Below are 12,036 nucleotides of genomic sequence, written 5' to 3'. Positions count from 1 at the left end.
TGGAGGACTGACGACGACACGTGACTTTTGACGTCACCACCATTTGCAATCATAGATTTATATATATTATAAATTCACAGTGCGAGCCGGTAGCCAATCGGTCGAGTGACGTTCTTCGATCGTCAGTCTTGGGGTTGGAGGTTAGAGCCCCAGCATGTCACCAGTGACATTTATTTTTTTTCGTCAGAGCGAAGGGGGTCGGGTGGAGGACTGACGACGACACGTGACTTTTGACGTCACCACCATTTGCAATCATAGGTTTATATATATTATAAATTCCAAACTTGATAAGTGCGAGCCGGTAGCCCAGTCGGTAGAGTGACGTTCTTCGATCGTCAGTCTTGGGGTTGGAGGTTCGAGACCCAGCATGTCACCAATGACATGTATTGTTTTTTTCGTCAATAGCGAAGGGGGTGGGTGGAGGACTGACGACGACACGTGACTTTTGACGTCACCACTCTTTGCAATCATAGGTTTATATATATTATAAATTCCCTACTTGGTAAGTGCGAGCCGGTAGAACAGTCGGTATAGAGTGACGTTCTTCGATCGACAGTCTTGGGGTTGGAGGTTCGAGACCCAGCATGTCACCAATGACATTTATTGTTTTTTTCGTCAGAGCGAAGGGGGTGGGTGGAGGACTGACGACGACACGTGACTTTTGACATCACCACCATTTGCAATCATAGGTTTATATATATTATAAATTCCGTACTTGGTATGTGCGAGCCGGTAGCCCAGTCGGTAGAGTGACGTTCTTCGATCGTCAGTCTTGAGGTTGGAGGTTCGAGACCCAGCATATCACCAATGACATTTATTGTTTTTTTCGTCAGAGCGAAGGGGGTGGGTGGAGGACTGACGACGACACGTGACTTTTGACGTCAAAACCATTTGCAATCATATATATAGGTATTTATATATATATTTTAAATTCCGTACTTGGTAAGTGCGAGCCAGGTAGCCCAGTCGGTAGAGTGACGTTCTTCGATTGACAGTCTTGGGGTTGGAGGTTCGAGCCCCAGCATGTCACCAATGACATTTATTTTTTTCGTCAGGGGGTCGGGTTGAGGACTGACAACGAGACGTAACTTTTGACGTCACCACCATTTGCAATCATAGGTTTATATATATTATAAATTCCGAACTTTATAAGTGCGAGCCGGTAGCCCAGTCGGTAGAGTGACGTTCTTCGATCGTCAGTCCTGGGTTTGGAGGTTCGAGTCCCAGCATGTCACCAATGACATTTTTTTTTTCGTCAGAGCGAAGGGGGTCGGGTGGAGGACTGACGACGACACGTGACTTTTGACGTCACCACCATTTGCAATCATAGGTTTATATATATTATAAATTCCGAACTTGATAAGTGCGAGCCGGTAGCCCAGTCGGTAGAGTGACGTTCTTCGATCGTCAGTCTTGGGGTTGGAAGTTCGAGCCCCAGCATGTCACCAACGACATTTATTTTTTTTCCTCACAGCGAAGGGGCTGAGATGGAGGAATGACGACGACACGTGACTTTTGACGTCATACCCTTTGCTATCATAGGTTTATATATATTATAAATGCCCTACTTGGAAAGTGCGAGCCGGTAGCCAATCGGTAGAGTGACGTTCTTCGATCGTCAGTCTTGGGGTTGGAGGTTCGAGGCCCAGCATGTCACCAAATGACATTTATTGTTTTTTTCGTCAAAGCGAAGGGGGTGGGTGGAGGACTGACGACGACACGTGACTTTTGACGTCACCACCCTTTGCAATCATAGGTTGATATATATTATAAATTCCCTACTTGGTAAGTGCAAGCCGATAGAACAGTCGGTATAGAGTGACGTTCTTCGATCGACATTCTTGGGGTTGGAGGTTCGAGGCCCAGCATGTCACCAACGACATTTTTTTTCTTCGTCACAGCCAAGTCGGGTGGAATGGAAGACTGACGACGACACGAGACTTTGACGTCACCACCCTTTGCAATCATAGGTTTATATATATTATAAATTCCGTACTTGGTAAGTGCGAGTCGGTAGCCCAGTCGGTAGAGTGACGTTCTTCGATCGTCAGTCTTGAGGTTGGAGGTTCGAGACCCAGCATGTCACCAATGACATTTATTGTTGTTTTCGTCAGAGCGAAGGGGGTGGGTGGAGGACTGACGACGACACGTGACTTTTGACGTCACCACCATTTGCAATCATAGATTTATATATATTATAAATTCACAGTGCGAGCCGGTAGCCCAGTCGGTAGAGTGACGTTCTGCGATCGTCAGTCTTGGGAATGGAGGTTCGAGCCCCAGCATGTCACCAATGACATTTTTTTTTCGTCAGAGCGAAGGGGGTCGGGTGGAGGACTGACGACGACACGTGACTTTTGACGTCACTACTCTTTGCAATCATAGGTTTATAAATATTATAAATTCCCTACTCGGAAAGTGCGAGCCGGTAGCCAATCGGTAGAGTGACGTTCTTCGATCGTCAGTCTTGGGGTTGGAGGTTCGAGACCCAGCATGTCACCAATGACATTTATTGTTTTTTTCGTCAATAGCGAACAGGGTGGGTGGAGGACTGACGACGACACGTGACTTTTGACGTCACCACCCTTTGCAATCATAGGTTTATATATATTATAAATTCCCTACTTGGTAAGTGCGAGCCGGTAGAACAGTCGGTATAGAGTGACGTTCTTCGATCGACAGTCTTGGGGTTGGAGGTTCGAGCCCCAGTATGTCACCAACGACATTTTTTTTTTCGTCTGAGGGAAGGGGTGGGATGGAGGACTGACGACGACACGTGACTTTTGACATCACCACCCTTTGCAGTCATAGGTTTATATAAATTATAAATTCCGTACTTGGTATGTGCGAGCCGGTAGCCCAGTCGGTAGAGTGACGTTCTTCGATCGTCAGTCTTGAGGTTGGAGGTTCGAGACCCATCATGTCACCAATGACATTTATTGTTTTTTTCGTCAGAGCGAAGGGGGTGGGTGGAGGACTGACGACGACACGTGACTTTTGACGTCAACACCATTTGCAATCATATATATATGTTTATATATATTATAAATTCCGTACTTGGTAAGTGCGAGCCGGTAGCCCAGTCGGTAGAGTGTCGTTCTTCGATTGCCAGTCTTGGGGTTGGAGGTTCGAGCCCCAGCATGTCACCAATGACATTTATTTTTTTTCGTCAGGGGGTCGGGTGGAGGACTGACAACGAGACGTGACTTTTGACGTCACCACCATTTGCAATCAAAGGTTTATATATATTATAAATTCCGAACTTGATAAGTGCGAGCCGGTAGCCCAGTCGGTAGAGTGACGTTCTTCGATCGTCAGTCCTGGGGTTGGAGGTTCGAGTCCCAGCATGTCACCAATGTCACCACCATTTGCAATCATAGGTTTATATATATTATAAATTCCGAACTTGATAAGTGCGAGCCGGTAGCCCAGTCGGTAGAGTGACGTTCTTCGATCGTCAGTCTTGGGGTTGGAGTTTCGAGGCCCAGCATGTCACCAAATGACATTTATTGTTTTTTTCGTCAAAGCGAAGAGGGTGGGTGGAGGACTGACGACGACACGTGACTTTTGACGTCACCACCCTTTGCAATCATAGGTTTATATATATTATAAATTCCCTACTTGGTAAGTGCGAGCCGGTAGAACAGTCGGTATAGAGTGACGTTCTTCGATCGTCAGTCTTGGGTTTGGAGGTTCGAGCCCCAGCATGTCACCAACGACATTTGTTTTCTTCGTCACAGCGAAGGGGCTGAGATGGAGGACTGACGACGACACGTGACTTTTGACGTCACCACTCTTTGCAATCATAGGTTTATATATATTATAAATGCCCTACTTGAAAAGTGCGAGCCGGTAGCCAATCGGTAGAGTGACGTTCTTCGATCGTCAGTCTTGGGGTTGGAGGTTCGAGGCCCAGCATGTCACCAACGACGTTTTTTTTCTTCGTCACAGCCAAGTCGGGTGAAATTGAAGACTGACGACGACTCGTGACTTTTGACGTCACCACCCTTTGCAATCATAGGTTTATATATATTATAAATTCCCTACTTGGTAAGTGCAAGCCGGTAGAACAGTCGGTATAGAGTGACTTTCTTCGATCGACAGTCTTGGGGTTGGAGGTTCGAGGCCCAGCATGTCACCAACGACGTTTTTTTTCTTCGTCACAGCCAAGTCGGGTGAAATTGAAGACTGACGACGACTCGTGACTTTTGACGTCACCACCCTTTGCAATCATAGGTTTATATAGATTATAAATTCCGTACTTGGTAAGTGCGAGCCGGTAGCCCAGTCGGTAGAGTGACGTTCTTCGATTGACAGTCTTGGGGTTGAAGGTTCGAGCCCCAGCATGTCACCAATGACATTTATTTTTTTTCGTCAGGGGGTCGGGTGGAGGACTGACAGCGACACGTGACTTTTGACGTCACCACCATTTGCAATCAGAGGTTTATATATATTATACATTCCGAACTTGATAAGTGCGAGCCGGTAGCCCAGTCGGTAGAATGACGTTCTTCGATCGTCAGTCCTGGGGTTGGATTGTTCGAGTCCCAGCATGTCACCAATGACATTTATTTTTTTTTTCGTCAGAGCGAAGGGGTCGGGTGGAGGACTGACGACGACACGTGACTTTTGACGTCACCACTCTTTGCAATCATAGGTTTATATATATTATAAATTCCAAACTTGATAAGTGCGAGCCGGTAGCCCAGTCGGTAGAGTTACGTTCTTCGATCGTCAGTCTTGGGGTTGGAGGTTAGAGCCCCAGCATGTCACCAGTGACATTTATTTTTTTTCGTCAGAGCGAAGGGGGTCGGGTGGAGGACTGACGACGACACGTGACTTTTGACGTCACCACCATTTGCAATCATAGGTTTATATATATTATAAATTCCAAACTTGATAAGTGCGAGCCGGTAGCCCAGTCGGTAGAGTGACGTTCTTCGATCGTCAGTCTTGAGGTTGGAGGTTCGAGACCCATCATGTCACCAATGACATTTATTGTTTTTTTCGTCAGAGCGAAGGGGGTGGGTGGAGGACTGACGACGACACGTGACTTTTGACGTCAACACCATTTGCAATCACATATATATGTTTATATATATTATAAATTCCGTACTTGGTAAGTGCGAGCCGGTAGCCCAGTCGGTAGAGTGTCGTTCTTCGATTGACAGTCTTGGGGTTGGAGGTTCGAGCCCCAGCATGTCACCAATGACATTTATTTTTTTTCGTCAGGGGGTCGGGTGGAGGACTGACAACGAGACGTGACTTTTGACGTCACCACCATTTGCAATCAAAGGTTTATATATATTATAAATTCCGAACTTGATAAGTGCGAGCCGGTAGCCCAGTCGGTAGAGTGACGTTCTTCGATCGTCAGTCCTGGGGTTGGAGGTTCGAGTCCCAGCATGTCACCAATGTCACCACCATTTGCAATCATAGGTTTATATATATTATAAATTCCGAACTTGATAAGTGCGAGCCGGTAGCCCAGTCGGTAGAGTGACGTTCTTCGATCGTCAGTCTTGGGGTTGGAGTTTCGAGGCCCAGCATGTCACCAAATGACATTTATTGTTTTTTCGTCAAAGCGAAGAGGGTGGGTGGAGGACTGACGACGACACGTGACTTTTGACATCACCACCATTTGCAATCATAGGTTTATATATATTATAAATTCCCTACTTGAAAAGTGCGAGCCGGTAGCCAATCGGTAGAGTGACGTTCTTCGATCGTCAGTCTTGGGGTTGGAGGTTCGAGGCCCAGCATGTCACCAACGACGTTTTTTTTCTTCGTCACAGCCAAGTCGGGTGAAATTGAAGACTGACGACGACACGTGACTTTTGACGTCACCACCCTTTGCAATCATAGGTTTATATATATTATAAATTCCCTACTTGGTAAGTGCAAGCCGGTAGAACAGTCGGTATAGAGTGACTTTCTTCGATCGACAGTCTTGGGGTTGGAGGTTCGAGGCCCAGCATGTCACCAACGACGTTTTTTTTTCTTCGTCACAGCCAAGTCGGGTGAAATTGAAGACTGACGACGACTCGTGACTTTTGACGTCACCACCCTTTGCAATCATAGGTTTATATAGATTATAAATTCCGTACTTGGTAAGTGCGAGCCGGTAGCCCAGTCGGTAGAGTGACGTTCTTCGATCGACAGTCTTGGGGTTGAAGGTTCGAGCCCCAGCATGTCACCAATGACATTTATTTTTTTTCGTCAGGGGGTCGGGTGGAGGACTGACAGCGACACGTGACTTTTGACGTCACCACCATTTGCAATCATAGGTTTATATATATTATACATTCCGAACTTGATAAGTGCGAGCCGGTAGCCCAGTCGGTAGAGTGACGTTCTTCGATCGTCAGTCTGGGGTTGGATTGTTCGAGTCCCAGCATGTCACCAATGACATTTATTTTTTTTTCGTCAGAGCGAAGGGGTCGGGTGGAGGACTGACGACGACACGTGACTTTTGACGTCACCACTCTTTGCAATCATAGGTTTATATATATTATAAATTCCAACTTGATAAGTGCGAGCCGGTAGCCCAGTCGGTAGAGTGACGTTCTTCGATCGTCAGTCTTGGGGTTGGAGGTTCGAGCCCCAGCATGTCACCAGTGACATTTATTTTTTTTCGTCAGAGCGAAGGGGGTCGGGTGGAGGACTGACGACGACACGTGACTTTTGACGTCACCACCATTTGCAATCATAGGTTTATATATATTATAAATTCCAAACTTGATAAGTGCGAGCCGGTAGCCCAGTCGGTAGAGTGACGTTCTTCGATCGTCAGTCTTGAGGTTGGAGGTTCGAGACCCAGCATGTCACCAATGACATTTATTGTTTTTTTCGTCAGAGCGAAGGGGGTGGGTGGAGGACTGACGACGACACGTGACTTTTGACGTCAACACCATTTGCAATCATATATATAGGTTTATATATATTATAAATTCCGTACTTGGTAAGTGCGAGCCGGTAGCCCAGTCGGTAGAGTGTCGTTCTTCGATTGACAGTCTTGGGGTTGGAGGTTCGAGCCCCAGCATGTCACCAATGACATTTATTTTTTTTCGTCAGGGGGTCGGGTGGAGGACTGACGACGACACGTGACTTTTGACGTCACCACCATTTGCAATCAAAGGTTTATATATATTATAAATTCCGAACTTGATAAGTGCGAGCCGGTAGCCCAGTCGGTAGAGTGACGTTCTTCGATCGTCAGTCCTGGGGTTGGAGGTTCGAGTCCCAGCATGTCACCAATGTCACCACCATTTGCAATCATAGGTTTATATATATTATAAATTCCGAACTTGATAAGTGCGAGCCGGTAGCCCAGTCGGTAGAGTGACGTTCTTCGATCGTCAGTCTTGGGGTTGGAGGTTCGAGGCCCAGCATGTCACCAAATGACATTTATTGTTTTTTTCGTCAAAGCGAAGAGGGTGGGTGGAGGACTGACGACGACACGTGACTTTTGACGTCACCACCCTTTGCAATCATAGGTTTATATATATTATAAATTCCCTACTTGGTAAGTGCGAGCCGGTAGAACAGTCGGTATAGAGTGACGTTCTTCGATCGTCAGTCTTGGGTTTGGAGGTTCGAGCCCCAGCATGTCACCAACGACATTTGTTTTCTTCGTCACAGCGAAGGGGTGAGATGGAGGACTGACGACGACACGTGACTTTTGACGTCACCACTCTTTGCAATCATAGGTTTATATATATTATAAATGCCCTACTTGAAAAGTGCGAGCCGGTAGCCAATCGGTAGAGTGACGTTCTTCGATCGTCAGTCTTGGGGTTGGAGGTTCGAGGCCCAGCATGTCACCAACGACGTTTTTTTTCTTCGTCACAGCCAAGTCGGGTGAAATTGAAGACTGACGACGACACGTGACTTTTGACGTCACCACCCTTTGCAATCATAGGTTTATATATATTATAAATTCCCTACTTGGTAAGTGCAAGCCGGTAGAACAGTCGGTATAGAGTGACTTCTTCGATCGACAGTCTTGGGGTTGGAGGTTCGAGGCCCAGCATGTCACCAACGACATTTTTTTTTTCGTCACAGCCAAGTCTGGTGAAATTGAAGACTGACGACGACACGTGACTTTTGACGTCACCACCCTTTGCAATCATAGGTTTATATATATTATAAATTCAGTACTTGGTAAGTGCGAGCCGGTAGCCCAGTCGGTAGAGTGACGTTCTTCGATCGACAGTCTTGGGGTTGAGGTTCGAGCCCCAGCATGTCACCAATGACATTTATTTTTTTTCGTCAGGGGGTCGGGTGGAGGACTGACGCGACACGTGACTTTTGACGTCACCACCATTTGCAATCATAGGTTTATATATATTATACATTCCGAACTTGATAAGTGCGAGCCGGTAGCCCAGTCGGTAGAGTGACGTTCTTCGATCGTCAGTCTGGGGTTGGAGGTTCGAGTCCCAGCATGTCACCAATGACATTTATTTTTTTTTCGTCAGAGCGAAGGGGTCGGGTGGAGGACTGACGACGACACGTGACTTTTGACGTCACCACCTTTGCAATCATAGGTTTATATATATTATAAATTCCAAACTTGATAAGTGCGAGCCGGTAGCCCAGTCGGTAGAGTGACGTTCTTCGATCGTCAGTCTTGGGGTTGGAGGTTCGAGACCCAGCATGTCACCAATGACATTTATTGTTTTTTCGTCAGAGCGAAGGGGGTGGGTGGAGGACTGACGACGACACGTGACTTTTGACGTCAACACCATTTGCAATCATATATATAGGTTTATATATATTATAAATTCCGTACTTGGTAAGTGCGAGCCGGTAGCCAAGTCGGTAGAGAGACGTTCTTCGATCGACAGTCTTGGGGTTGGAGGTTCGAGCCCCAGCATGTCACCAATGACATTTATTTTTTTTCGTCAGAGCGAAGGGGGTTGGGTGGAGGACTGACGACGACACGTGACTTTTGACGTCACCACCATTTGCAATCATAGGTTTATATATATTATAAATTCCGAACTTGATAAGTGCGAGCCGGTAGCCCAGTCGGTAGAGTGACGTTCTTCGATCGTCAGTCTTGGGGTTGGAGGTTCGAGCCCAGCATGTCACCAATGACATTTTTTTTCTTCGTCACAGCGAAGGGGGTGAGATGGAGGACTGACGACGACACGTGACTTTTGACGTCACCACTCTTTGCAATCATAGGTTTATATATATTATAAATTCCCTACTTGGTAAGTGCGAGCCGGTAGCCCAGTCGGTATAGAGTGACGTTCTTCGATCGTCAGTCTTGGGGTTGGAGGTTCGAGCCCCAGCATGTCACCAACGACATTTTTTTTTTCGTCTGAGGGAAGGGGTTGGTTGAGGACTGACGACGACACGTGACTTTTGACGTCACCACCCTTTGCAATCATAGGTTTATATATATTATAAATTCCGTACTTGGTAAGTGCGAGCCGGTAGCCCAGTCGGTAGAGTGACGTTCTTCGATCGTCAGTCTTGAGGTTGGAGGTTCGAGACCCAGCATGTCACCAATGACATTTATTGTTTTTTTCGTCAGAGCGAAGGGGGTGGGTGGAGGACTGACGACGACACGTGACTTTTGACGTCACCACCATTTGCAATCATATAGGTTTATATATATTATAAATTCCGTACTTGGTAAGTGCGAGCCGGTAGCCCAGTCGGTAGAGAGACGTTCTTCGATCGACAGTCTTGGGGTTGGAGGTTCGAGCCCCAGCATGTCACCAATGACATTTATTTTTTTTCGTCAGAGCGAAGGGGGTCGGGTGGAGGACTGACGACGACACGTGACTTTTGACGTCACCACCATTTGCAATCATAGGTTTATATATATTATAAATTCCGAACTTGATAAGTGCGAGCCGGTAGCCCAGTCGGTAGAGTGACGTTCTTCGATCGTCAGTCTTGGGGTTGGAGGTTCGAATCCCAGCATGTCACCAACGACATTTTTTTTTTTCGTCACAGCGAAGGGGGTGAGTGGAGGACTGACGACGACACGTGACTTTTGACGTCACCACTCTTTGCAATCATAGGTTTATATATATTATAAATTCCCTACTTGGAAAGTGCGAGCCGGTAGCCAGTCGGTAGAGTGACGTTCTTCGATCGTCAGTCTTGGGTTGGAGGTTCGAGCCCCAGCATGTCACCAATGACATTTATTTTTTTTCGTCAGAGCGAAAGGGGTCGGGTGGAGGACTGACGACGACACGTGACTTTTGACGTCACCACCATTTGCAATCATAGGTTTATATATATTATAAATTCCGAACTTGATAAGTGCGAGCCGGTAGCCCAGTCGGTAGAGTGACGTTCTTCGATCGTCAGTCTTGGGGTTGGAGGTTCGAATCCCAGCATGTCACCAATGACATTTATTTTTTTTTCGTCAAAGCGAAGGGGGTGGGTGGAGGACTGACGACGACACGTGACTTTTGACGTCACCACCCTTTGCAATCATAGGTTTATATATATTATAAATTCCGTACTTGGAAAGTGCGAGCCGGTAGCCCAGTCGGTAGAGTGACGTTCTTCGATCGTCAGTCTTTAGGTTGGAGGTTCGAGACCCAGCATGTCACCAATGACATTTATTGTTTTTTTCGTCAGAGCGAAGGGGGTGGGTGGAGGACTGACGACGACACGTGACTTTTGACGTCACCACCTTTGCAATCATATATATAGGTTTATATATATTATAAATTCCGTACTTGGTAAGTGCGAGCCGGTAGCCCAGTCGGTAGAGTGACGTTCTTCGATTGACAGTCTTGGGGTTGGAGGTTCGAGCCCCAGCATGTCACCAATGACATTTATTTTTTTTCGTCAGGGGGTCGGGTGGAGGACTGACGACGACACGTGACTTTTGACGTCACCACCATTTGCAATCATAGGTTTATATATATTATAAATTCCGAACTTGATAAGTGCGAGCCGGTAGCCCAGTCGGTAGAGTGACGTTCTTCGATCGTCAGTCTTGGGGTTGGAGGTTCGAGTCCCAGCATGTCACCAATGACATTTATTTTTTTTCGTCAGAGCGAAGGGGTCGGGTGGAGGACTGACGACGACACGTGACTTTTGACGTCACCACCATTTGCAATCATAGGTTTATATATATTATAAATTCCGAACTTGATAAGTGCGAGCCGGTAGCCCAGTCGGTAGAGTGACGTTCTTCGATCGTCAGTCTTGGGGTTGGAGGTTCGAGCCCCAGCATGTCACCAATGACATTTTTTTTCTTCGTCACAGCGAAGGGGTGGGTGGAGGACTGACGACGACACGTGACTTTTGACGTCACCACCTTTGCAATCATAGGTTTATATATATTATAAATTCCCTACTTGGAAAGTGCGAGCCGGTAGCCAGTCGGTAGAGTGACGTTCTTCGATCGTCAGTCTTGGGGTTGGAGGTTCGAGTCCCAGCATGTCACCAATGACATTTATTTTTTTCGTCAGAGCGAAGGGGGTCGGGTGGAGGACTGACGACGACACGTGACTTTTGACGTCACCACCATTTGCAATCATAGGTTTATATATATTATAAATTCCGAACTTGATAAGTGCGAGCCGGTAGCCCAGTCGGTAGAGTGACGTTCTTCGATCGTCAGTCTTGGGGTTGGAGGTTCGAGACCCAGCATGTCACCAATGACATTTATTGTTTTTTTCGTCAGAGCGAAGGGGGTGGGTGGAGGACTGACGACGACACGTGACTTTTGACGTCACCACCCTTTGCAATCATAGGTTTATATATATTATAAATTCCCTACTTGGTAAGTGCGAGCCGGTAGCCCAGTCGGTAGAGTGACGTTCTTCGATCTTGAGGTTGGAGGTTCGAGACCCAGCATGTCACCAATGACATTAATTTTTTTTCGTCAGAGCGAGGGGGTCGGGTGGAGGACTGACGACGACACGTGACTTTTGACGTCACCACCCTTTGCAATCATAGGTTTATATATATTATAAATTCCGTACTTGGTAAGTGCGAGCCGGTAGCCCAGTCGGTAGAGTGACGTTCTTCGATCGTCAGTCTTGGGGTTGG

Source organism: Patiria miniata, unplaced genomic scaffold (assembly GCF_015706575.1).
Source record: "Patiria miniata isolate m_02_andy unplaced genomic scaffold, ASM1570657v1 HiC_scaffold_3, whole genome shotgun sequence".
Lineage (NCBI taxonomy): Eukaryota > Metazoa > Echinodermata > Asteroidea > Valvatida > Asterinidae > Patiria > Patiria miniata.
Note: the sequence above shows the minus strand (reverse complement) of the source record.